Raw genomic sequence first — 24,084 nt, forward strand, 5'->3', positions numbered from 1 at the left:
CTCCTTCAGCTTCCCAAGTCCTGAGATTACAGACCTGGACCACCACACACGGCTTTGAAGTTTACAGTGGTGCGCAGCCGAATCTTCAGGGAGAACTTTTCACAGTATTGAGAGCTGGGTTCCCTGTGGGCTATTCTGAAAGAGTTCCTCAAGTGATTCGGTTTCACAGTTGCTGTGGGCTCATGGCCAACTGTCCCATAGATCCACTAAGGACATACTTACTCAAGACAGTGTGCTATGTACTATGAAGAATGTAGTAAATAGCACATAGAATCAGGTGCGGGGCTGCCCTTCCTTACGGCCGGTTGCCAAGGAGTTTGACTGAGGCGATCATAGCTGGACCGGGCTGGGAGCCTAAGCAGGACCACTTTGCTTAGATGGTAGCAGAGTAATCAGTGAAGACAAGAAGCCCAGAAGTGCAGAGAATGCCAGCGGGGACACTTTTGGCTGCAACACAGACTCTGGAGAGAGCAGAGGGAGGTCCAAGGGTCAGGTCAGTTGCAAGGTCCAAGGGCCAGTTGGAGTCAGAGAAGGTTGGCCTTGGATCCCTCACCTTGGAGTTTTCTCCTACTATAATATATTGGAAGAATCATGATGAGCCACTGAGATTTCTTGAGACAGAGAGTGAATTTTCGGAACTGCTCTTTCAGCTGGTAAGCCTGGTGCTCTGATGAGTTAGGCAGCGAAGAATGCAAAGGCAAGGTCTGGTGACAGCGGCAGCACCAGGTCAGGTCTCAGAATGAGAGCATGGGCCAAGCAGGACACTGCCAGGTGGCCAGGGCAAAGGAACGATTATGTAAAACTGATTAGATGTTGGGGGAGGGGTGGGCAGAGGAAGAAGAAGTGAAGACAACGTGGAGTTTGAGCCTGGGGGAGGGGAAGAACTGTGCTGCCCCGAGAAGAGGAAGTTGGAGTCTGAGTCGGCTGGGGGAGGGGGAACATGGGCCAACTTTGGGACTGGGTACCCATATCCCAGAGCTATATGGAGATGTGCCGCTCAAGGAAGTGGGGTAGGCTACACACATCCAAAGAAGCTACATCACGAGCCCTTGGCATTGCGGGAAGTTGCTTGCAGCTCTGGCTGTAGTTAAGCTCTGTGGGGAGGAAGAATGAGTCTAGAATTTTAATGTAGGTTCTGGGATATGTTTCTTGGTTGTGGGCATCTGTGAACATAAGGCATTGGAAGCACATTATTACGTAGTTTAAGTAGTCGACAGCCTCCTCGTATTACCTACCCTGAATAAAGTCATCTGTATAGAAGTGGTGGCTCTCTTGGAACACACACAGTAGCTAGCACTGACTTTGTGTTCCTATCACACCTCAGACTAGGCTATTGGTTATCTACCCACATTTAGACTGTGGATACTATTTCACTCCGTATTTAAAAAAAAATGAACTTCAACTTGGTCAGAGACCTGGATACATGTGCTAAAATTATGAACTCTCGAAGAAAAGAAAACAACACCAAAAATGTAAATCATTATATTAGCATGCCTTGTAAGGGGCAATATTAGAAATAGTGCTTAAAGTAAAGACAAACAAAAAAAATAAACTAGATTTCATCAAAACTTAAATTGTATATTTCAGGGACAACCCATAGCATGGCAGAAATAGCAGTTAGTCTAATATTTGATAAGAATCTAGTGCTTAGAATAAGCAAAGAGTCTCACAATACAACACTTAATTAAAACTGGACAAGCCCATAAATATTCCTCCAGATAAAATGTCCAAATAAAGCTGATTATGGCACATACCTATAATATCAGACTTCAGAGGAGGATGAGGCAGGAGGACTGTGATGTCAGGACTGCCCTGTGCCACATCATGGTACCCTGTCTCCTCCCTTGTATACACACAAACAGCAGATGCTCAGCATTAAGCCATCAGAGAAAGGCAAGTCGCGGGCACAATGAGGAACCATTTGACATTCTCTACGATGGCAACCATTACCATCATTACACCATCATCATCAATCACCATGAGCTAGTAACAGAAGCTGCTAAGAATAAAGAGAAACTGTAATCCTTATACATTGCAGGTAGGAATGGAAAATGAAGTTTTGAAGATAGGTTTCCTCTACCCCCCCCCATAAGTATATATAGTTAACATTTGACATTCTTCTCTCAGCTATATACCTGGAGAATTGAAACCATAGTCTCACGTAGGATTTATAGTAGTAAAATAGAAATAACCACAATGTCCATTAACTGGTGAATGAGTAAATAAAGTATGGATTAGCTCTATAGTATAGGTAATCAGAGAGTGCCACACACAGGGGTAGAGTACCCATACATGCTGTAACAAAGATAGACTTTGAAAACATTATGTAAGTCAAACAAATCAGCTTCTAAGGGTGGCATATTATATGATTCCACTTACATGAAATATCTCAAATAGACAAACCCACAGAAACAAGGAGAAGATTAGCTAGCAATTGGCAGATGCAGGGGTGGGGGGTGAGAATGATGGCTTTGGAGTGTACGGTTCACTCCTGAGGTAATAAACAGTTTTTGGAATGAAGCAGTGGTGATGGCTGCCCCATGCTCTGGGTATGAATTTACAGTACGGGAAAGTTTAATCAATACGATTTTTCTTGTGTTGTCTTAGCTTCTAATTGCCTTCCAATAACAAGAAAATGCCTATTACCCAAGAAAGAAGACCATAAAGAAAGTCACAGAGATGGGAGAGTAAGGACAGGCACAGTCAGGGGTCCATTATATCAGAACAGATGTAACAAGAGAGAGTCAGGAGATGAGGCTGGAGAAGGATGTCGTCTCCAGAACATCAAGTCAGCCTATGGGTCACTAAACGAGTTTCCCATATCGTGCAGAGCCAATGTTCTTCCCAGGACTTGAACAAAGAGATGGGCTTGGTGACATAATTGCTGGTGGTATTAAACAAATATTCACTCCAAATTAAACCAAGCAGTTATCTGACAGGAAGGGATGCAATTTCATACAACTGTGGGAACACTGGTGGCAGGTACTCCATAGTATGCGGCAATCTAGGAGTGTTTGGCAGAGTAGGCAGGCATTTGAGGTACACTTGCACAGGTCATGCTTGAGGGGATGTGGTGGGACCTGGGTTATAGGAAGGCTCAGCCATTGGTGGGTCTCAAACATCCCTATGCAAGGTACCGGCAGAACAAGAGAGAAATTGAACTTGTTTACACTGGGACAACTTCGAGCTGAATTTTGAGGGCCCTCTGTCATGCTTCTTTCTTCCAATGCTATTAGAGAGATGACACACACGACCTTTTAGGAATAGATGATGGACTGACCCAGCAGGTCTTGCTTCCTCCATAACCGGAAGCAAACATCCAGGCTCTCTCCTGGCTCTTTTCTCTCTTCTTAGGGAAACATTTGCAAAAGTCATCACAAGGATTCATGGGTCAAGGTCACTTCTTTGCTTTAGTTTGTCCCAGCAGGATTTGTCAAAGCCAACTAGACACTGGAGTTTGTACCAGCATGGGGTAGAAGTTGGGGGGCAGAACATGGAGAGTAATATCATTAAGACCCCCCCCATGATAAACATATTCCTCATGGGACATGCAAATTTGCTTTATGAATATATTTAATGGATATATTTAATTTTATCCTTCTTCCTTCCCTGTATTTCTTCACCATTCATCCTTACCTGTCCTGTAGTAGAGCCCTGTAGTGTTAGCCACAGCATGGCTAACACAAGATGCTAACAAAAGTGTCAGTACAGCTGCTCTGGTTGGCATGTTTTACTAACTGCTCTCTGGGTGCCCTAGCTGTAGAGACAAGCCCAGAGGGAAGTTCAAGCTTTAGTTCTGCTGGGCAAAACTTGATGGAAAGGTTGTTCATTGTAAGTTGCAGCACAGCTTCCCAAAATTCATCCTTCTGATCCACGGGACAGGGTCTACTCAAACTGTCTACGAGTTGCTTTCAGAGCCAGGGGATCATAGCCTTTCCATAGACACAGATCGTCTCAAGCTTGGGTGTCAGAATCTGTCAAGACCCCACCCACCAGCGGCTTCCTGCAAGTAGGCGTGTGTGGGACTCTGGAACATGCATGAGACTCTGGAACCTGTGGCTTGAAATTTGTAATTCGAGGCCCTTGGTGGTCGTGCTTGACGACCTAGGAAATGGGGAGGGATCTGAGGCAAAAGGGACCAAGCTTCTGAATTCCACCTCCTGAGAGGAGAGAAGAAATCTAGCTGCTAGTGTCCCTAATGCAGGTTGGATGTGTGGGGGCCTGCCTGGGACGATGGAGCACAGTACTGCCATCCACCCCTTTCTCGCTGGCTTTCTTCCTGCACAGACTGCTCCTTGAGCTCTGTGGCTGTGCTTCCTGTGTTCTTGTCAAACTCTGAGGGCTGCATAGATGCCTGGCTCTGGGGCTGGGATGCAGCTACAGGTGGAGAGCATCTGATGTGGATGGCACACTTGGGCCGGGGCTCAGGAAATTCCCTTTTTAGCGAACAACAGCAAAGGACCAGACAGGACTCTAATCTGTTTAGGACTGAGGACTCAGGAGAACTGGCTTCTTCCAGCAGATGGGAAAGAAGTCTAGTGGGCAGGAATGCGCAAGGCCAACGTGAGCTTCAAACACCTTGAAAGTGTGTATAATCTTTTCCCCTTCATTCCTGGGAATGCCCCCAAAGTCCCTGGGCTCTGTGGCTCTCTGACAACCTAGATGATACACAGAACTGTCCTGCAACCCTCTGCTTCTGAGCCCAGCCAGGTCCTCCTTTCTAATCACACATTTCTAGGGTGAGCTAGGCAGGAACAATTCTTGCCTTTATTCAATGAGGCTTAAGTATAATATGTGTAATTCCTGTAAGACAGTCTTGGCCAAAATAGAAAATCCTGTTGCTCTTTCAGTCCACTCTCACACCTTCCAACCCTAACCGTCACACTCACCATCTTACAAGGTTTTTGTTAGTTTGTTTTTTAGCTACTTAGAACTGTTGCTTCCTGGGCTAGTGTGCTCCTTGAAGAACTGGCATTTGGCTTGTGGTCGGGACAACTGCCTCGGATGGACCAGTTGGAAAGGAGGGCGACTGGGTCAGTTGGGTTGAGCGTAGTCTTTGCAGATGGGGGACCTGAGTAGGGGAGGGGTGATATTCTCTCTCTGCTAAACCACCAGGATGGCAGCTCCATCTTTCATCTGGGCCGCTCTATTGTGCTGGTTGCTATTGGTTCCTTTCCTTTCACTGAAGCCCAGTGGCTGTTTGTAGAGAAGCTTTTGTTCAGAGGGAAACAGGGCTTCTACCTTCCAACAGGAAGAGCGTCAGCAGTGGGAGGGGAAAGGGGGGGATGGGATTCCCCACAGAGCCCTCTGGTGGATTTTTCTTGTAAGCACCGCTTCTGCTTCTTGGAGAAAGGACATTGCACCCGATGACTTGTGGCCTTTGGTCCGCTGTAGGATTTGCTGGTCCTCCTGCTGGCCTGCTCTCAGCTGCATCCACTGGCAATTCTGCTCAGGGTGCCTTCTCCAGCAGCTTCTCTAGGTTGGCCTTGACGTGTTGCTCCCATACAGCTTCCTTCTTCAGCTACTGGCTTCTAAACAGTGCCTACAGCAAACCGTTCCCACGAAGGTTCTAGCTTTATTTCAGTCATAGGACCCTTGGCAGCAGCTGAAACAACTTCACTCATGCACCGTTCTCAGCAGTCGTGGGCATGAAGTCCAGGACAGTAGGGATGTCCTGTCTGTTTCATCCCTTCACCCTAGCATGCAGCCGAGTGTCTGGATTTTATTGGGTAGGTAGAAACCGCACGTGAAAAAACAAACAACAGAGACATAAAAACATGGGTTCTGAGATGGTTTGTCAGAGGTTGTGTAAAATGCCTCCTTTGCTGTTTTTTTCATAATAGTCTATGGAAGGGGCATCTGCATTGTTGGTATTCTAGTTAGCATGTACTGTTAACTTGACATTGTCTGTAATCACCCGGGGTGAAGGGACAGTTGGGTTGAGTAATTGTCTTTATCAGGTTGGCCAGTGGATGTATCTGTAAAGTACTATCTTCACTGCTAATTGGTATAGGACCACCATGAATAGTCCCACCCTAGGCAGGTAGTCCTTGGCTGTAGAAGAAAGCCAATTAAACCCCAGCCAGAGCATAAGCCAATAAGCAAAGTCCTCATGGCTCCTGCCCTGACTTCCCTCAGTGATGGACTATGGCCTGGAAGTGTGAGCCAATTCAATCCTTTCTTCCCAGAGCTGCTTTGCTCATAGTGTTTTTTACTATAGCAACATCAAAGAAATTAGAAGAGTTCAAGTCCATTCTCTGGGATTATATTCTGGTTCCCAGGAGTTAGGGTCTTTCCTGCATCTAGTCCTCCTCACTCTCTTTCTTGTGCTAGTTTTTCCCAGAGCTCATTCACACACTCTTTAATAACTCTTTAATAGTGTTATCACAGAGGCTGTAATTATAGAGAAATCCAACTGCCATCTTTGAGGTACTTAGGTTTTTGCACACTTCCAAATATTCTCCATGAAAGCATTGAAACATCAAGCAAAACCCATGCCTCATCATCTCAAATGCTCCAGGTCAAATTTCTTTACCATGACAGACACTTAAGGTACACATCTGCACCCCACTGTCGTCAGCAACTATCTTTTGTTGATGGTGACATTTCACTGACAGTCAGGGGCCAAGATTCCATTTGTTCTCTATCCAAGAAAGGGACCCACAGATTCCAGACACACTAGCCAATTCCTAGCCAGGCATACCCTGTGTCTGGTTCTGGATTGGGCCAAATGTGTGTGTGTGTGTGTGTGTGTGTGTGTACACATATGTGCATATTCATACATGCACACACAATCCTTCCTGGTGCCAGCTAGAGAGGTGAACTTGAACCACCAAAGCAATACATCAGCATTACTCCAGGTTCTTCGGTAGGTGGTTTCTGGTCACCATTCTGGCTTCTGACTCTTGCTTTCCCCACTTTGTGGCTCTCTACCCTGGTGATGTTTTAGCCCTGCTTGACTCATACCTGCAACCCAGCCTCTTTCCTGAGTTCTACCAGCGCAGACCCTAAAACCCGCCCATTCATAGAGGTTTGTGGAAAAAATTTCAGAGTAGATTTGGAAGGGAGATGAAAGGGCTTTTATTTTGACAGTCCACACCTTCATATTGGCATTTTGCTCCCCCCCCCCTTACCTGGCCACTGAACCCCTTGTGAAGCCTCAACTTCTCTCCTTAGCTGTTGCCTTTCTTTGTCTTCTCCTCTCTTCCTTCCATCCATTATTATTATTCTTCTTATTATTATTCTTATTATTATTATTATTATTGGTTATCTAAAGCCATGCAGCCCTTTAATGCCTCTCTACCCACAATCAGCTACAGGGCATTATCCCACTCAAACTCCTCAAGGAGCTCACTGAGCTATTATTATTATTATTTTATTATTATTATTATTATTATTATTATTATTATTTCTTTTCTTATTTATTTGTTTGTTTGTTTTTTTTTTTCAAGACAGGGTTTCTTAGTAGCTTTGGAGCTTGTCCTGGAACTCGTCTTGTAGACCAGGCTGGCCTCAAACTCATAGAGATCTGCCTGCTTCTGCTTGCTGAGTGCTTGGACTAAAGGCGTGCGCTCCACCACCGCCTGGTTCACTGAGTTTCCTAAGAGTCACTCTCCTTGGAAGGCAATTACGGTTTACACAGAATTCCCCTTTTTGGTAAGGAAGGTCCAGTGGGATTCTGAGGTCCTCCAGCCATTCAAAGACACCCCTTAATCACTGGAGCCGGGGTTGGCTTTTCAGAGAGCTGCACAGGATCCTTCTCTTTGCTGGGGCTTCTGGGATGATGAGCTGCCGGACTCCACACCTCCGGTTTATTGAACAGCTTGACTCCACAGGGTAGCCTAAAGCTCCAAAGGCCTGTTTGCCCTTCTGTTGGGGATGTCTTCCATCTTGGGTGAATTAGAGATTTTTACGAGGTTTTCTCAACATGGAACTTATGGAGAGAAAAAAAAAAAAACAACAAAGAAGGAGAAAGGAGAAGAATGTATCGCTCCACTTTTCATACCGGCAAAGGCAGAGCTGTGCTGGCGACAGAGACTGACTGGGGCTAGGGTTGCTTCTGAAGCAGACTGTACAACGGAAGGAATCTGTGTCATAGGATATGTGTGGGGACAGGTGACCCGAGACCCGGTGACCCCAGTTACTTGCAGGAAAAGCATGCCATTCCCCACTGCTAACTTGGGCAATGTGGTGAGACCCCTCATGTTGCGTTGCTTCAGGAACAGGCTCGTACAAAGGATGTCAGGGTGCTCTAAAAAGCCCCAGCACTTTGAATCAAGGAAAAATGACTCAATTGCTCCTCTTTTTCAGCTCTTGAACTTTAAAAATTTGACTGCGGTTCAGTGTTTGAGGTGGTGTGTGCGTTCGGTTGAGGGGGTGGAAGTTGACAGGGAGGATTCGGAAGGTGGTGATTAGGTTCTAAGATGTCTGGGGGTGGAAGAAGAGGAAGGGAAGGAGGCAGACTCCTCTGCAGAGGTGGAATAAGAAATGTAAATGGGTCAACTTGATTGGCTCAGACCCTCCCAGATGGCAGGAGAATTCAAAGTTAAGGCTTTCTCTGGCAGAAGAACTATTCTGTACTCAGAGATCAGGAAAAGATAAAATCCAATTGTTACGTAGGATTATTTGTGTCAGAGACTTTGTTTTAACCAATTTAATTTGGCTTGACGAGGAATTCTCAATTAGCCATTATGTGACTGTCGCCAGGTCAGATGTATTGTGGGAAGCAGAAGAAAGGCTTGCCTACATGGCTGTCTCCACACTCTGACAATCTCTTTAGTGAACTGAGACCTGGCATAGGCCAGGTGAAAACATGACATTGAATGACTTCAGTGCCCCAAGTCATGCTACTTGACAATAGACGTGCTGGATCTAAAGAAAGGGGTCCCGGAGGGGTTAAGAGGAAATGGCCCTGGAATAAGATTTCAATACTTATTTGGGGTACTGTGTCTGCCTCCTCTTTGTCTTCCCTAGGCAACCTTAACCCCAAGTAGACGCTAGACTGACTTTCTCCAGTGGTAGAAGGAAGGCACGAGGCAAGAACAGAGGTGGTGTAGACGTTTGTAGAACCACAGCTGGTGCAGAGAGAGTACTGGTCCAGTCTGACAGGAGGGCTGGGGGCTGGAAGGCTGTACATGGAAGAGCTGGGATTTCAAAGAGAACCACAGGAGGAACAAGGGAAAACTATTATAAAGAGTTTTCTCCCCGAAACTCAGATGTTTAAGGTTTGGTCTGTAGCTGATGCTATCAGGACGTGAGGAACATTTAGAAGGAGGGGCCTTTAAGCCCTGCTGGAGGCCCTCCCCTCCCTTCTGATCTTTGGTAGTCTGGCGGGGGGTGGGGGGTAGTTGTGCAATGTTGCTGGCTCCCACCATGATGAGCTGCCCCCACTCCCTCCAGAGGCCCACGGCAATGGATCTATTGAATCATGGCTGAAAGCTCCAAAGTTGTGAGCCAAGATAAGCCTTTGATTGAGTGCCTTGTGTGTTTATCACAGCCACGGCGAATCTACTAGTACGGCAGTGTTTGGGTGTGACTGTAGTGCAGTTTAGAAGCAGCTCAAAATAGTGAGTTAGAGGTTAGCTGGGCAAGGGGGAGTAAAAGTGGGGCCCTGGAATCAGATGAAATGGTTTTGGCTCTTATGTGGACCAGTCGTATGGCCCCAGGCTTGCGGTTGGAGAAGGGAAACCAACCCATCCAGTTTGCACGGGGTTTTCCCAGTGTTGGCACCGAAAGTCTCATGCCCCGGGGAATTTCCAAGTCCCGGGAAAACTGGGACAGCTTGCCTGGGATTGTTCTGACTTTAAACCTTCAAGGCCAATGTCCTGGGAACTACTTCAACAGTGAGCAAACCAGGACAGATGGGGGGACACATCTGGCTAGGTTCCACCTGGGTTCCTCACGTAAAAAGAAAAGATAATAAAGGACTCTTGCTTGAGAGTTGTCCGTGGATTAAATGAGATAGCTCACAGAAAGTCTGCAGGGTGCCGCTTGTCACAGGGAAGGCAGAACACTGACATTTGCAGAATAGATGAGTGAGAAGGGTTCAGGAACGAGCCACTGAGGGGGGGGGGGGGGGGGGAAGGAAGGGAGAGTGCCCCAGCACTGCTGAGACACAAGCAGAGCCAGTGGCTATGTGTCCAGAAGTGGGGGCTGGGACTCTACCTGTGTTTATAAAAGAGGATTGGCCAGGAAAGTTCATGAAGTCAACAAGGAAAATGCTGGCCACGGAAGAGAGGATGGGCTGTAGCAGCCCCATTTCCTTTTAATGTGTCTGCTAAAGGGATGTGTCTCCACCAGAGGGTTCCAAGGGTGGATGCCTCTGCTCTCTCTTTCAGCGGACACTGTGGGTACGTGCGCTCAAGTGAAATAAACGGACATTTTGTTTTCACATTCATTCAGGTATTGGTGAGGCTTTTAGTCAACTGATGTTTATGATTTTTTTTTTTAACCTGTTAAGCACAGTGCTAGCTTCTGGGGAGGCTACAAAGGAAGGATAAATAGGAGTCCACATGCTTGGAAATTTTATGATAAAATGGCAGTTTTATTATACTTATTATTACTTATTTATTTTTTACACAAACCACAGTTCCTCTTCCCTGCCAATAGCAGAGCTTCCTGCAAACTGCACATGAAACTGTTCTTTACCTTTGGACCTGATAGAAACCGGAAGCAAGGAAATCTGAAAGTACGTATGGAGACGGGCTGGGTCAGGAAAGACAGAGGAAGCAAACAGAAGGGAAGAGAACAAAGGAGAGTGGAGAGAGAGGGGCAGGGAAGAGGCAGAGTGTCTTCAGAAGGGGAGCAGAGAGAAAGGGGAGGAAGAGGGCGCATGTCTTAGTTTGCTTTCTGTCGCTGTGATGAGGATGTCACAACCACAAGCAACTTGGCAGGAAAGGTTTGTTTGGTTCACACATCCCGAACACAGTCCGTCATTGAGGGAAGTCAGTAGGAGCTCAGGAGCAGAGGCAGGAACCATGGAGGATTGCTGCTTACTGGCTTGCTCCCCATTGCTCGCTCTCTCTCTCTTAAGCAACCCAGGATCACTCATCCAGGGGTGGCACCACCCACACTGAACTGGGCCCTCTCACATCAATCGTTAATCAGGTAGATGACCCACAGGCTTGTCTGAGGCCAGCACGATGGAGGCTTTTTCTCACCCAGATGACCCTGGCTTCTGTCAAGTCGACAGAAACCTAACCAGCTCAAGGGGGCAGGGAGGTGGGGTACAGGGAGGAAGAAGGAAGTCGGGAGGAGGAAGAGAGTGAGAAGGAAGGGAAGTGGGGGGCAGGCAGGGACCTGGGAGGAGGAGAAAAAAGGAGGAAGGGAGAGAGAAGGGAGCCAGAATGAGAGAAGCAGGGAGGAGAACCGGGCCAGAGATAGCGAGGTCCACGGGAGGAGGCAGGGAAGTTGGGCATCTGAATGAGGGTCTGTGGGAGGCGTAGATGGAGAAAGAGGTGACAGAGGTCAAAACCAGAAAGGAAGACACGAACAGAGGGCAAAGTGGCAGGGAGCATTTTGAGGAGGGAGAGCGACTGAGTTGGAGCAAAAGCTCAGGCCTGTGTCTTCTCAGCTGCAGGCAGACTGTGGCTGAATCACAAGGTAGGACTCTGTGTGAGGAGGCCTAGTTTACTGTGGTGTTTTCTCTTTAACCACAGCTAAGAGGAAACAGGGTGAAGGCCAGAGCATGGTGGAGCATGAGCGTCAACTCTGTCTCTTCCTCCACCTTTTTTTCTTGGGCTCCAGCATGTGGCCCTAGACCCTTCCTCACACTAAAGGTGCCCATGAAGAGCCGTTCACCTAAGGCTATCTGAGGTGAGTCTCACCGACGTGGGCCACCTTGTTCAGGCCCTGGCAACTCTATTGAGCCTTGCAGTCCACTGCTTCTCCAAACAGCTTCCTCCCCAGAGCCGCTCTGGCGCAACCTTGAACACACCCTTCCTTTTCCAGCACCTGAGAGCAGGGTAGGGTCAGGGAGAACACGGTCTCCTCCTCCTTCATTTCGTGTTTCTTCGACACCCATTCCCCCTTCCTGTTTCACAAATTTCTGACTCTTTCATGAAGTAAGAGGCTGTCAATGAAAGCACTTTAACATGCCCTAGGTCATGAGAGTCCAAGAAGGAAGAATTATGGGTGGATTCTTGGTTCTCTTTTCCTTGAAGAATGCTCAGACTGCAAAGGTCTTCAGAGGCCCCACCAGGTGGATGAATTCCATGATATGAGCCAAGTGGTCAGATCTCTGGCTGCCTTTATGAGCTGAAGCCTCAAGCCAGGCTTGGCGAGCCCAAGGTGAATACCTTTAGGATATAACTCTTCAGCCCAGTTGGGCCTCTTTTCAGGTCTCAATCGGTTTTCTGTTGCTTTAGCACAGCGGTTCTCAGCCTTCCTAGTGCTATGAACCTCCAAACCATAAAATTATTTTTGTTGCCACTTCATAACTATAATTGTGATACTGTTATAGATTGTAATGCAAGTATCTGTGTTTTCTGATGGTTTTAGATGACCTTTCTGAAAAGGTTGTTCGACCCAAAGGGGTCTCGGCCCATGCGTTGAGAGCCGCTGTTTCAGCAGCCAAGCTGAGATGGGATCATTTGTAAAGGAAAGATGTTCATTGTCTGGCACTCCTCTGGCTTCACTTGGCTTCTGGCGATGGCCTTAGGTGGGAGGAAGGGCAATTAGCCAGAGAGATCACACAGCGAGAGGAAGTTACGGAGAGCCTGGGAAACACGCTATGTAACTCACACCTCCGGCGTATAGCTCACTCTGTGGGAGCTACATTCATCAGTTCAAGAGGGCAGAGGCCCTGTGACACCAGCCATCTCTTAAAGGCCTCCATATCGCTCAGTACTGTGGCATTGGCATTTTATCTCAGCATGGGGTTTTTGCAGAGACAAACCATATTTAAGGCAGAATACTTATGCTTACCTGAATAGGGACAAAACCATTATAGAGTTTAGGACAGAGGGAGCTAGTGTTACTAAATGGCAACTGAAAAAAAAAATACAACCAGTCTGTTTGAAGGGTGCCAAGCCAATAAGCAGAATCAGCTAGGTAATTCCTTGATAGAGATTGCTCAGACACTGGTCTCATAGCCTTCTGAGTCCACATTTCTATGCTTCTGATTTGTTTTTGCTTTGCATTGGAAGGCCTAAGCGTGGTTTTAGGTTTTCATCCATTACCCAGACTGTCAAGTCCTGTCAACAGCTCTGTCCAGCATCTCCAGAGGCTTGGGTCAGCTGGAGGATAATCATATTAGATTACATCGAATATCATGTAACAGTTTGCAAACATGTGTCTCTTGCAGTAGCTCCCTGAAGCCTCAAGCAGTTCTCAGATGGCTGATCACCTCTAATCTGTGGACGAGGAAGCTGGAGGTCCAGAGAAGGGAACTGAGTACCCCAAGTGGCAGCCCAGCTTTCCCGAATGAAAGTGCATGCTTTTCTGCAAGCCTGCGGCCCGCCTATGACATACAATAACAATAATTACTTAATATGAATCACTGACACACTAGCTGTACGAGTGTACATTATCTCATTTAGTTCTCCCATTGGGCACATGAATAGCTGCATTTTCCTCATATTAACGGTAGGAAAACTGAAGCAGAAAGAGCAAAGTAGGTAGTTCACCATCACATGGAGGAGGAGGAAGTGGAGAGCTGAGTCCTGCCTCAGAGCTGCTGTTCTTAACTGCTGACCACTTCACCATCAGGCCGGAGGTGGGACAGCCAATCCAAACTGGCCTCCTGTTTTAAATTGCTTACTAATTTTTATTGATATTTTAAAAGGAAGAATGGGGAAAATGGAGGAAGAGGCTTTAACTGGGCAGTGGGAGAAAGGACAATACAGAGATAGAAGAAGGAAAGGAGGAGGCTAAATAACACTAATTGTATCTGAAAAGTCAGAGTGAATCACATTCTTTTTATGTTTACCTAAAAGTACACACATACACACATGTATGCACACATGCACACATGCATGCAATATACTTGGACAGGCATATATGCTGCAGGGGGGGGGGAGGTGGACATAGGATGGGTTGGAGGGAGGAGGGGAAATAATGTAAATACGGCATACATATATGAAATTAAAAAAAAATTTTTACTCTCTGTAATACCAGAAGTCTTATTTAACCGGTTTATGGCAGACAAATGAAATTTGGACATTTTCTAGGTCTTTTGGGTTGGGGTTCCAAAAGAAGACCATCAGATTTCAGGATGTAGAGAGGATCATTTTGAAGTAAAGGAGAAGAAAATGGACACCTCTCTTTCCATTATGGCTAGGGACCGAAGGGCATGCCGGCCCACGGGACAAAGCTGCTGGGTCCTCATAATAACTGATCAGACCTGGACTATTCTGTTAGCTTTGCCAAAACAAATTCTGATATGTCTTGATATTAGAACTAAAAATATGTTCTCAGCTAGCTGAAGAGCCGTAGATGTTGGAACTGCACTAATCGTAATGGACAGACAGCTTTCTTCCTGCCAGCCTCTGATCATTATTACATCTAGGAAATCAGCTGCAGCTAATGGAGCCTTGAGCCCCCTTCTGGTTCCCATTCTCCTTCTCTCATTTGCCACGTGAAGGTAGGAAGGTCGAGGAGAAGCTCCCAGGTCACCTCGGTATGGTCCTGGTGATGCCTCTGTCACCTGGAATCTCCCTAGGCCAGTTTTTGGCCAGTGCGGGCTGGAAAGCTGTTTCAGGGATGGACTTCCCAGTCTCATGTTTGGAGTTGTTCTTTTCCAGGAGACTTCTCTGAAACAATCGTGGTGGCGTTTGGCTGGGCTGAGTGAGCGGCTCTGCCCTTGGACATGGAAGGATCCTTCTTTCTGCAGATATTCTACAGGGCAGCGATGTGTGGAGGTGCATGGCCTGTAAGGTTTCTCGCCAAAGCTTTTCCTCCACCTCCACCTGCACCCTTTTGCTCAGTCTACCTCCCTGAGTGCTGGCCACACAGCAGCTGGCAGACCCCCAGCTCTGAGAAGGAACTGGCTGGCTGTAATTGCAGAAGACTGATGAATTTTGGATCTGTGCCCTGCCCCTCTTTGAACCAGCAATGGAAAGATGGTTCCCTTTCTTCATGAGTCCCCAGCGGTTCTGAACTATAAGGTAACCTTCTGGGATTGTTATGAAGGTTCCCTCCCAGTGCAGGAGGCTCGAACACAACACATACCGCTTGGATATTTGGTAACTTGCTAGAACATCAATGATGAGAGCTCTTTCTTCTCCCCTGTAACAATGTAAGGGTGGGTTTAGAGGGCCAGAGTGCTCCTTGATGGGATGAGTAGGCAGAGTGTGGTAGGAAGAACACAGGCTTTCTTTACCTATTTCCAACACGATGGCTTCATGGAAAACTCTTCCTGAAGAAGTGGGGGAACACAAGAACTCGGGTTCCTCATTTGGATTTGTGGTCGAGTGGTGGAGTCTGTAGAACAGGACCTCAGCTCTCCAGCATGTAGGGGAGGGAAGGGAAATAGGTAGGTGAGCATGCTCTAAAGCAGTTTGCTGGATTGCTTGTCCTGTCAGGCGACCTGTGACAAAGGTTTCGTGGTTTATTAAGTTTGGAAAGCAAATGATTTCTTCTTTGAAAGTCATACTTTGTATTTGCATAATGAAAACCTCCTAGCCGTCCTACAATTTAAAAGGGATTTGTTTCAATGCCGAGTTTCATATGCCAAAACTTACGGAGCGCTTTCTGTGTGTTGGTGACCATGCCGTGTGCTTTGTGTGAACACTTTGCTTCCTGAATTACCTCTAAGATTCAGGGATTCATAATGTTCCATTTTATAGATGTGGAAGCCAGGACTCGGTGGAGGCTGAGCGACTTGCTCAGAGAGAGGAATAAAAAGTTTTGTCACATGATACTGGGATCAAAGTTCATATTTATCCCTAAGAGATGGTCCATTGTGTATGTGTGTGTGTGTTGGGAATTATTCTCCAGTTTATTTTCTGAGGCAAAGGTCCCTCTGGAGCTTGCTGGTTTCAGCTAGTCTAGCTCAGCAGCTTGCTCTGGCGGGGTTGGGGTGGGGGTGGGGATGTCCTCCCGTCTCTGTCTCCCCAGTGATGGTTTACAGGCGGCTGCCACACTCACACAGTTTTTATGTGGGCTCTTAAAATGCACACTCTGGTCTTCACACTTGCACGGAAAGCGCTTATCCACTGAGCCACGTCTCTAGTTCCTAGCCCACTATTTCTTTAGTCCCTTATAGTCACGAGGGGGTTTTTCTGGTATATTTTGCGTTTCATGTTTATTACCATAACCTGAGAGTGATATAAATGCTTTGTATCTACTAGAAATAAATTATTTCACATTACGAACATTTTTACAAGTTTTTTTTTTAAAAAAATAACAAACTGAAATATACATAGCCAGTAACTACATTGAGCATTAGAGCATTAGAGCCATCAGTTACGAGGAAGTGCAAATCAAAACCGTACTAGCATTTTGTAGCGACTAGGATGCAATAATTAAATGGTCAGTGCAGTAGTGTCAGCAAGCACGCACTATTGGAGGAAGCATAGCTTTGCAGTTCTGTAGAGAGTTAAACAGAGTTACTGTACGGAGCACTTACACACCTGGGCTTCTACATGGGATAAATGAAAGCATTATGGCCATAGAAAATTTCTTTATGAATATTAAAAGCACCATTGTTCGTGACTGATACATGGCTAAGCAAAATACGGACCATTTGCATGGATATATACATGGAGCATTATCCAGTCATAAATAAGAATGAAGCACTCATGCAGGCGACAGGATGGCTGAAGGACTATGTTAGGTGAAAGTGAGGTGCCAATGACCGTGTTAGGTGATTTCCTTTATAAAAACAGATCCAGAATAAGGAATCATAGAGAGACATAAAGCGTATCAGTTGTTACTTAGGGAGAGCAGATGTGGGGAGACTGCTGGGGACAATAACCACAGGGCACGGCGTTTCTTTTTGTGGAAGGGGAAGTGCCAGAAAACAAAAGAAACTTTGTGGAGACCACTTCTCAACTCTGAATAGAAGAAAGGCCTTTAAATGGGTGAATTTGTGGTAGGTGAACTCTGTGTATAGAGTTGACATCCTCTTCCCTCATGCTTCAAACCCTCCGCAGTATTGACAACGAATTTGAAAAAGAAATCAACCTGAACGTCACAGGCTCCCCTGCTTCTCTTTTCTCCTGGTTTCTGGTTCCCCCGTATTGTGGAGACACTGTCACTCACTGACCGTGCAGAGGGAAGCCAGTAGCAAGGATGAGTATCCACAGACCTTCGTTCAGTCACCTGTCAAACATGCTTTTAGCTATTCATCCACCCAGGGCCTGTCCCTGGCCCCTCCACATGCCAGGTCCTATACAAGGCTCTGGGACAAAGCATTAGAAAAGTGGCCAAGACCACTATTGAGAAGACATACATAGTCTTCTTGGGACAACTGGAAAGTTCACAGGCTCTTGTGACGCAGCATGGGATACTGCGCTACAGAGCCTTGTGGGGAAGGCTGGGGAAGCTTCGGGAAGAAGTGATTATCTCAGTTCACTGCTGAAGGCGGCATGGCTAGGCAGTGTTTAAGATCACTGAACACTCAGACCAAAGCATTTTGAGAGTAGGGTGAGGGCTGGTAATGTCCAACCCAGGGAAAGAAAGGCCCAATGACCTTGTTAAGGACTCTGGGGCAAGAGGGAGTCCCTGAACACTTGGAGGCAGAGGAACGACCGTCACTGAGGCAGGCATACTGCTTCTCTTCTCGCAAACTGCATTTCAGTGAAATCTTTTGCTTTCACATTTTGTAATTATTGCTGTGTACTTAATTACATGGACAGTTTTACTACCTTGTAGATTTTTAAAAATTGTTTTCATTTACTTGTCAATGGCATCCCTGTGTATAACGTCCTTTGGTCATAGTCAAGGGAGAAATACCCCCTTGTATTTTCCTCCATCCTCACTTGTGCATCGTTTCTACAGAGCTTGTCTGGAGGTTCTAGCAGGGGACACAGCTACTTGTATACTCCTGACCAAAGACAGGTCCTCCTCTAAGGGTAAGGTTGTCCTGTTAAGCCGAAACTGAGCAGGCAGCTTTGGGAGTGATACACTTGGAGCAGGGAGGGAGGAAGGTGACACCAGCCTAGTCAGTCAGCTCCACTGAATCAACCCTGGTGATAAATGGGGCGACAGAGGTGGCAGCCAGATCGCCCTCACATCCTTGTGCATTATAGCTTTATTGTTGAACATGGAGGTTGTTATTAGGTTTCGCTCCTCCAAACCCTTGATCTGCTTTAGTGCACATGACAACAGCCATCTTTATTTTCTCATGCACGTGTCCATCCCCTGCTCCTCTCTCTGGCCACCCAATGCAGGGTACCTCATGCGTGCATTGTGCTTCAGAAAGGTCTTTCTAGGAGTGGATACCAAAGGGATTGAAACTCTCTGGGCCCTAACTCATTTCGCATCATGTTTTCTAAATGACCCTTTCTTCCCCTGCACTAAGTAACATATATCATGATAAGAATTTAGCTCTCCATTCTGACTTGTCTTATCTTTGGTAAGGCACCTTTCCTTGAATGTACTGTTTGTGTAAATCCATTCTATAACCTGTCTAGTGACTGAGCTGCTCTTTGTACTTTCAGCCTATCCTAAAGGAAGCTCAAGAGACTTTGGAGCAGCCCTGGGACACAAACTACAGTAAAAGCAAGCTTAGATCACCTCAACACAGCTTTGCCAAGCTTTCCTACCCTGTGCGTACATGTCAGAATTTAAATTTTTTTACCATGAAAGTCTTAGCTGTGCTTATTTTTGTACCCCCTTGGCACCATTTGACCCATTGAGAGAAGCCATTTTGTAAAGACATTGGTCTTTATGGCATTAATGATCTCCTATGAGAAACTGTCAAAAACCAATATGACACTTAACCATCCTCAGCACTGTTGTGCATTAAAGAGAAAGGCCCTTTCTTTAGTGGGTCTTTCAAGAGAAAGTCTTTTTTTTTTTTTTTTTTTTTTTTTTTTTTTTTTTTTTTTTTGGGTTTTTCGAGACAGGGTTTCTCTGTGGCTTTGGAGCCTGTCCTGGAACTAGCTCTTGTAGACCAGGCTGGTCTCGAACTCACAGAGATCCGCCTGCCTCTGCCTCCCGAGTGCTGGGAGCAAGAGAAAGTCTTTCTGTGCAGCCCTACAAGGTATAATACATATTTAGAACCCTGAATCACTTACTGGAACTGAGTTAGTTTGTGTTCATATTTAGCATGAGCATTGTCACTACGAATGTTTGAGCTGAAGGAGACTGTCTTGCCCACTGATAAATGGTGGCATGGGATGTTATGTGATATAGTGGCATCAGCATGATTTAAAGCTTGAATGTTGAAACCCAACATTTCTTCCTTGAGATTTCTCTGCTGGAATATTAGAGCACAGGGGACTTTAAGAGAGTAGGAAATCCGTTGTGAGGAAAGTCAGAAAAACCAGGAATTAGCCCCTGGCTTTGTTCTTAATTATTTCACTGTAGCCTATAAGAGTTTGGGAAATAGCATTTTGAGTGTTCTGGTAAGTTCCACATGGGTTGACAGGAAGGGAAGTAGCATCAGAAGGCATGCATAGAAAAGGGCATCCATTCTTTTAGATTCTCCATACTGTTGGCCAACACATGCTATCAATACACAGGGCCACCAATGACAGGAAAGCTTGTTCAAAAATAGACAATTTCTCAATGGCCATGGGTGGTAAGATCTCATGAGGTACAATGGTACATGCCCAGTGTGGATGCCAGACATTGATTCCTGACTCCACATTGCCTTCTCTGACCTCTAAAGAGAGGCTGAACTGCCAAGTAAGTGGGTTGGTGTCTTGGTCCTTGGAAATTCCTTTTAGACTGGGCTTTTGGTGGTTATATAATTTTTTCTTAAGGGAATCTTAGCTCTCTATCTAACAGGGTATCCTGTAGATGGAAGTTTCTGTCTCACCTAGTCCAGCAGCCATTCAATCCCAAAGAAACACCCAGAGGCTTATATTAATTATGAACTGTTTTGGCTTATTAGCTCAGGCTTATTATTAACTTGCTCTTACAACTTAAATTAACCCAGAATTCTTGTCTATGTTTAGCCATGTGGCTTGGTACCTTTTCTCAGTGAGGCATTCTATTTTGCTTCTTCTGCATCTGGCTGGTAACTGACTCTCTGCCTTTCCTCTTCCCAGAATTCTCTTACTCTGGTTGCCCCACCTTTACTTCCTGCCTGGCTACTGGCCAATCAGTGTTTTATAACCAATATGAGTGACAAATCTTTACAGTGTACAAGAGCATTATCCGACAGCAGTTTCCAAAGAAGCAACTCCCAGAACCTCATCACAAGCAATCACCTGTTGAGTTGGAGGGAATCCTCTGGGATGTTAGATTACCCTCCTTAAGTCATAGCTTATCTTATCATGGGTTGGAAAGGAGAAAACATCTCATAAGTCAGAAGGAAAAAGACAGCATTCATATCCTTCCAGGTTTCAGCGTGGGATGTAGGTGATATAATGACTGAAGGAGAACTGGGGCTAATTATGCAGTTGTAGAATGGGTCTGCTTGTTAAATAGACCAATATTAACAGGTTATTCAAGGACTGGGAAATTTGAGTGACAGTTACAGGTGGTCCTGGTGAAAGACCTATTTATCTTCTTTTGTTAAGAAGACATTTTTGGCTGATTCTCAGTGAGAGACTTCATGAGATAGATTACAAATCGTACCTCCTTCCTGCCAGATACAAGACAGGTAGTATTGTGTGAGTATCTACAGCTTTTCACATTTGGCATCTGTCAAGATGCTTTGTCTTAGAGGGCCTTCCTACCTTATTTTCCAGGGTCAAACAGGCTACTCCTGATTTATGAGCAGGCTGTGTAACTAGATGGTTGCATAGTTGAGTCAATGTAAGGATTATTCTCTCTCTTTCTCTCTCTCTCTCTCTCTCTCTCTCTCTCTCTCTCTCTCTCTCACACACACACACACACACACACACACATCATACAGCTCTCTTCCAAAGAGCACACCAGATCATGTCTGACATCAACCAACTGGTTTCTCTCTTACTATGACTTTGCGACCTAACACCACAGATTCCATGCACTAGAACCTGGTAGTTTTTGTTAAATTGCTAAGTGAACACCACTCTCACTCTTAAGAGAGCTTTAGATAATGGTTACGGTTTAGATCTTAAATGTCTCGCTGAGCTTATATGTTAATGACCTGTTGAGGAGGAAATGAAACCTTCAAGAAGTGGGTCCTAGAGGAAGTTAGGTCATTAAGGGTGGTCTTTGAAGGGACTCTAGGGACCCTGTCTCCTCTCATTCTGCTTCTCTTTGCTTCCTGGCTGCTGTGAGGTGAGCATCTCTCTAATGCTTCACACTGCTCTATTGCTCTGGCATCCCACATGGCCAAGCTAATCATAAAGCTCCAAAACCATGAGCCAAATAAGACCTTTTGTCTCCAGTCATCACTGAAACAGAAAGATGAGTAACTCAGATGCCTCCCCACATTGTCAGTCAAGGATGTACCTCAACCTCCCTAAAATGGCACAGAAGGCAGAGGCTTCCTGCTCAGCCAGTTTTCTTCTACAACCTCCTCTCCCACCACATAGCCAGCACTCCTGATTCCCAAAGACATACATTTAACCTGTATTAGAGCCATCCTACACTACCTGTGGGTTCCCCAAACAGTGTGCTCTTTAGTACCCATGCTTCTTTTTATCTGCATCTGGGTGTCGCTGATGCTAGTAGGTCCTAAATTCAGATTACTCAAGCCTGACTTCCTCCATGTGGTCTCTGGGATTCCTCTGAGTGGAAGTAGCCTTATCTGCATCTGCCACTCTTCTGTAATCTTGGGTTTGGTAATTAATCTGAGAGTGTAGAGCTTGCGGTACGGAACCATGTCATGATTTTGAATGTCCCCTCATTGTCCAGCTCATTTTAGGGATTCAGAAAAAAAAAAGCCTACTCATTAACAAAGACCTTTTTTTTCCTCTGCAATAATGCTTCAATGAGGCTGACATATTATCCTCATTCCTATAAGTCAGCAACTGATGCATGCATGCTTGCGTGCAGGTGTCTGTGTCTCTCTGTGTGTTTTGGGTGAAGGTGGAAGGTGGGTAGATGAGGTAGGAGTCCAGCGGAGAAGTAAGAATCATAGACTCTCACCTACCTCTGTGGCGACCTTTATTTTAGTAGTCCTCAGAACAGAGCAGTTGTTTTAACTTATTGTAAGAATTTAGAAAGGCAAAACCAAAACAATAGAACTCTGAAACCCCACAACTCGGCTAAGAAATGTTAAGTCTGACGAAAGAGTAAAGGAAGGCATCTATAGAAATAAAAGGTATGGTTTTTATTTCTTAGTTAATTATTTTCAAAACTATGAAAGAAGGACAGAGGAAGTTGTAAGAAGAGTTTGGGGAGCACGCCTAGGCAATATCTGTTGGGGAGTAGTCGGTGAGACAGGGATGCATGGAATCTGATCTCCCTGGAGACTCCCGAGAAGAGTGTGGGATACACCCAGGCTTGTCTAAGAGACAACGAAGCTGGCTTATTGTCGTCTCTCAGGTCTATTTCTGAGGGATAAACCCCCGTCTTGCTTTGTGCTCAGACTCCCTGTGTTGTTATGTCGGAGAGTCCTGGATGCTCCTGAAAGTGGCCACCAGTGTAGTTAGATGAGAGCTGAAGGGGTAGAGAGGACGCGGAGAGAGGATATACAATGCCACTTAAGAGTCCTCAAGTGCATTTGCTCATAGGAACCAGACCCCAGATTGCAATAATATGTGCACAACATAAACCTACAGGATTAGGTTAGGTAGCTGATTCTCAGCTGGGCGTAATTTAGTCCCCTCCCTTGGGGGATAATTACTGATGTCTGAAATCAGTTTTAGCTGTCACAAGCAGGTGCATGAGAGTTCTACTGGTGTCTAGTAGGCACCAACTACCCTAAACTAATATCTAGTCTAAAATTTCAATAGCCCTGAGGTTTTGATTCTCTGGGTTAGGTTTATTAAAAATTTCAGATAGGAACACAAAGGTTCAGAGAAGTCGAGTAACTTCCTTTGGCTTATAAACCTACTGCACAATCAGGATGTGAACTGGACTTTATTGATATCCAAAGCCTGAGCCTTCTTGAGCCCAAGAAAGACCCTGAGTAGTAAAGGCTTACTGAAAAACAGAACAACACAAAACAAGCAAACAGACAAACAAACAAACATCCCCAGACTTGTACTGGTAGTGCCTTCTGAGCTCAGAACTTCAAAGATGTCTGGAGCTGGCTGGACCTGGCTGGAGCTGGTTGGAGCTGGCTGGAGCTAGCTGGAGCAGACTGGAGCTGGAAAGAGGTGGGGAATGAGAGCCTTTCCCATCTTCCCCTGGACTTGCTCTCTCCTGAGCAAGTTGGGACAGGTTCTCTGGGCACAAATCCCAGATTTGCGTAACAGGGCTGGCTAAAAGCCCTTAGCTGGAAGCCCCAGCTCCTTTGCAATGTACAAGGTTGCCCTTCTTCAGCCAAAGTTGGCTGGTGGCTCTTTGTAGAATGGCAGCTCTCTACATTCCCCCAGGCTTGGGACGGTCTTCTGGCAAGTATGTGAACTGAAGAGTCACAGGTGGTGCAGACAGGGTTTGGAAGGAATCCCAGTTGGGGCAATACCAGGGGCCCTCTGATGGCTAACCTGATAGCTGTGGCTGCTCGCAGAATCCCAGGAACCTTCCCTACTCCGGGAAATTAGCTTCAAGGGCAACAAGGGCTTCTGAGAAGCTAGAATAAGCTCGGAAAGGGAAACTGCTCTGTCTTTTTTTGCCTTCTCAGCTTGTAAATATTTTTGCAATAGCGCTAGATCCTCCACTGCCATATCCCTCAAGATGAGGAATTATCCTAGTAATGCAGAGAGTGTTCATGATACAAGGAATAGACACAAAGGGAAGGCTTGATGGGTCTCTGAACTTAGCTCTTGGTTTTTGAGGGGGTGTTGAGGGACACCTTGTTTTTCTTTGAGCAAAGGCAAGGCACAGGCTCCTTTTGGGAGCTCTCAGCTCTGTAAGTGTGGCATCTTCTGGTCTCCAGATCCACATCTTGCCTTGGGGGAACTGACAGTCATTCCACATGCTGTTCCTGGT

At 45.9% G+C, this 24,084-nt stretch overlaps 1 long non-coding RNA gene across 8 annotated transcripts in view; it reads left to right on the forward strand.

Annotated features, from left to right (window-relative positions):
* Nucleotides 1-519: 519 nt before the first annotated feature.
* Nucleotides 520-24,084, forward strand: part of LOC119805912 — a 109,001-nt gene continuing 85,436 nt past the window's right edge. For 3 of the 8 annotated variants that reach the window (XR_005284035.1, XR_005284027.1, XR_005284037.1), the window contains exons 1-3: nt 520-653; nt 10,589-10,687; nt 11,658-15,104. This is a non-coding gene — a long non-coding RNA (uncharacterized LOC119805912). Of the gene's footprint in view, nt 654-10,120; nt 10,350-10,588; nt 10,688-11,657; nt 15,942-18,602; nt 18,711-24,084 lie in introns of those variants that run through there. The other 5 variants (XR_005284036.1, XR_005284038.1, XR_005284040.1 and 2 more) reach the window with 5 other exon arrangements.

Source organism: Arvicola amphibius, chromosome 1, assembly GCF_903992535.2.
Source record: "Arvicola amphibius chromosome 1, mArvAmp1.2, whole genome shotgun sequence".
In the NCBI taxonomy this organism is placed as follows: domain Eukaryota; kingdom Metazoa; phylum Chordata; class Mammalia; order Rodentia; family Cricetidae; genus Arvicola; species Arvicola amphibius.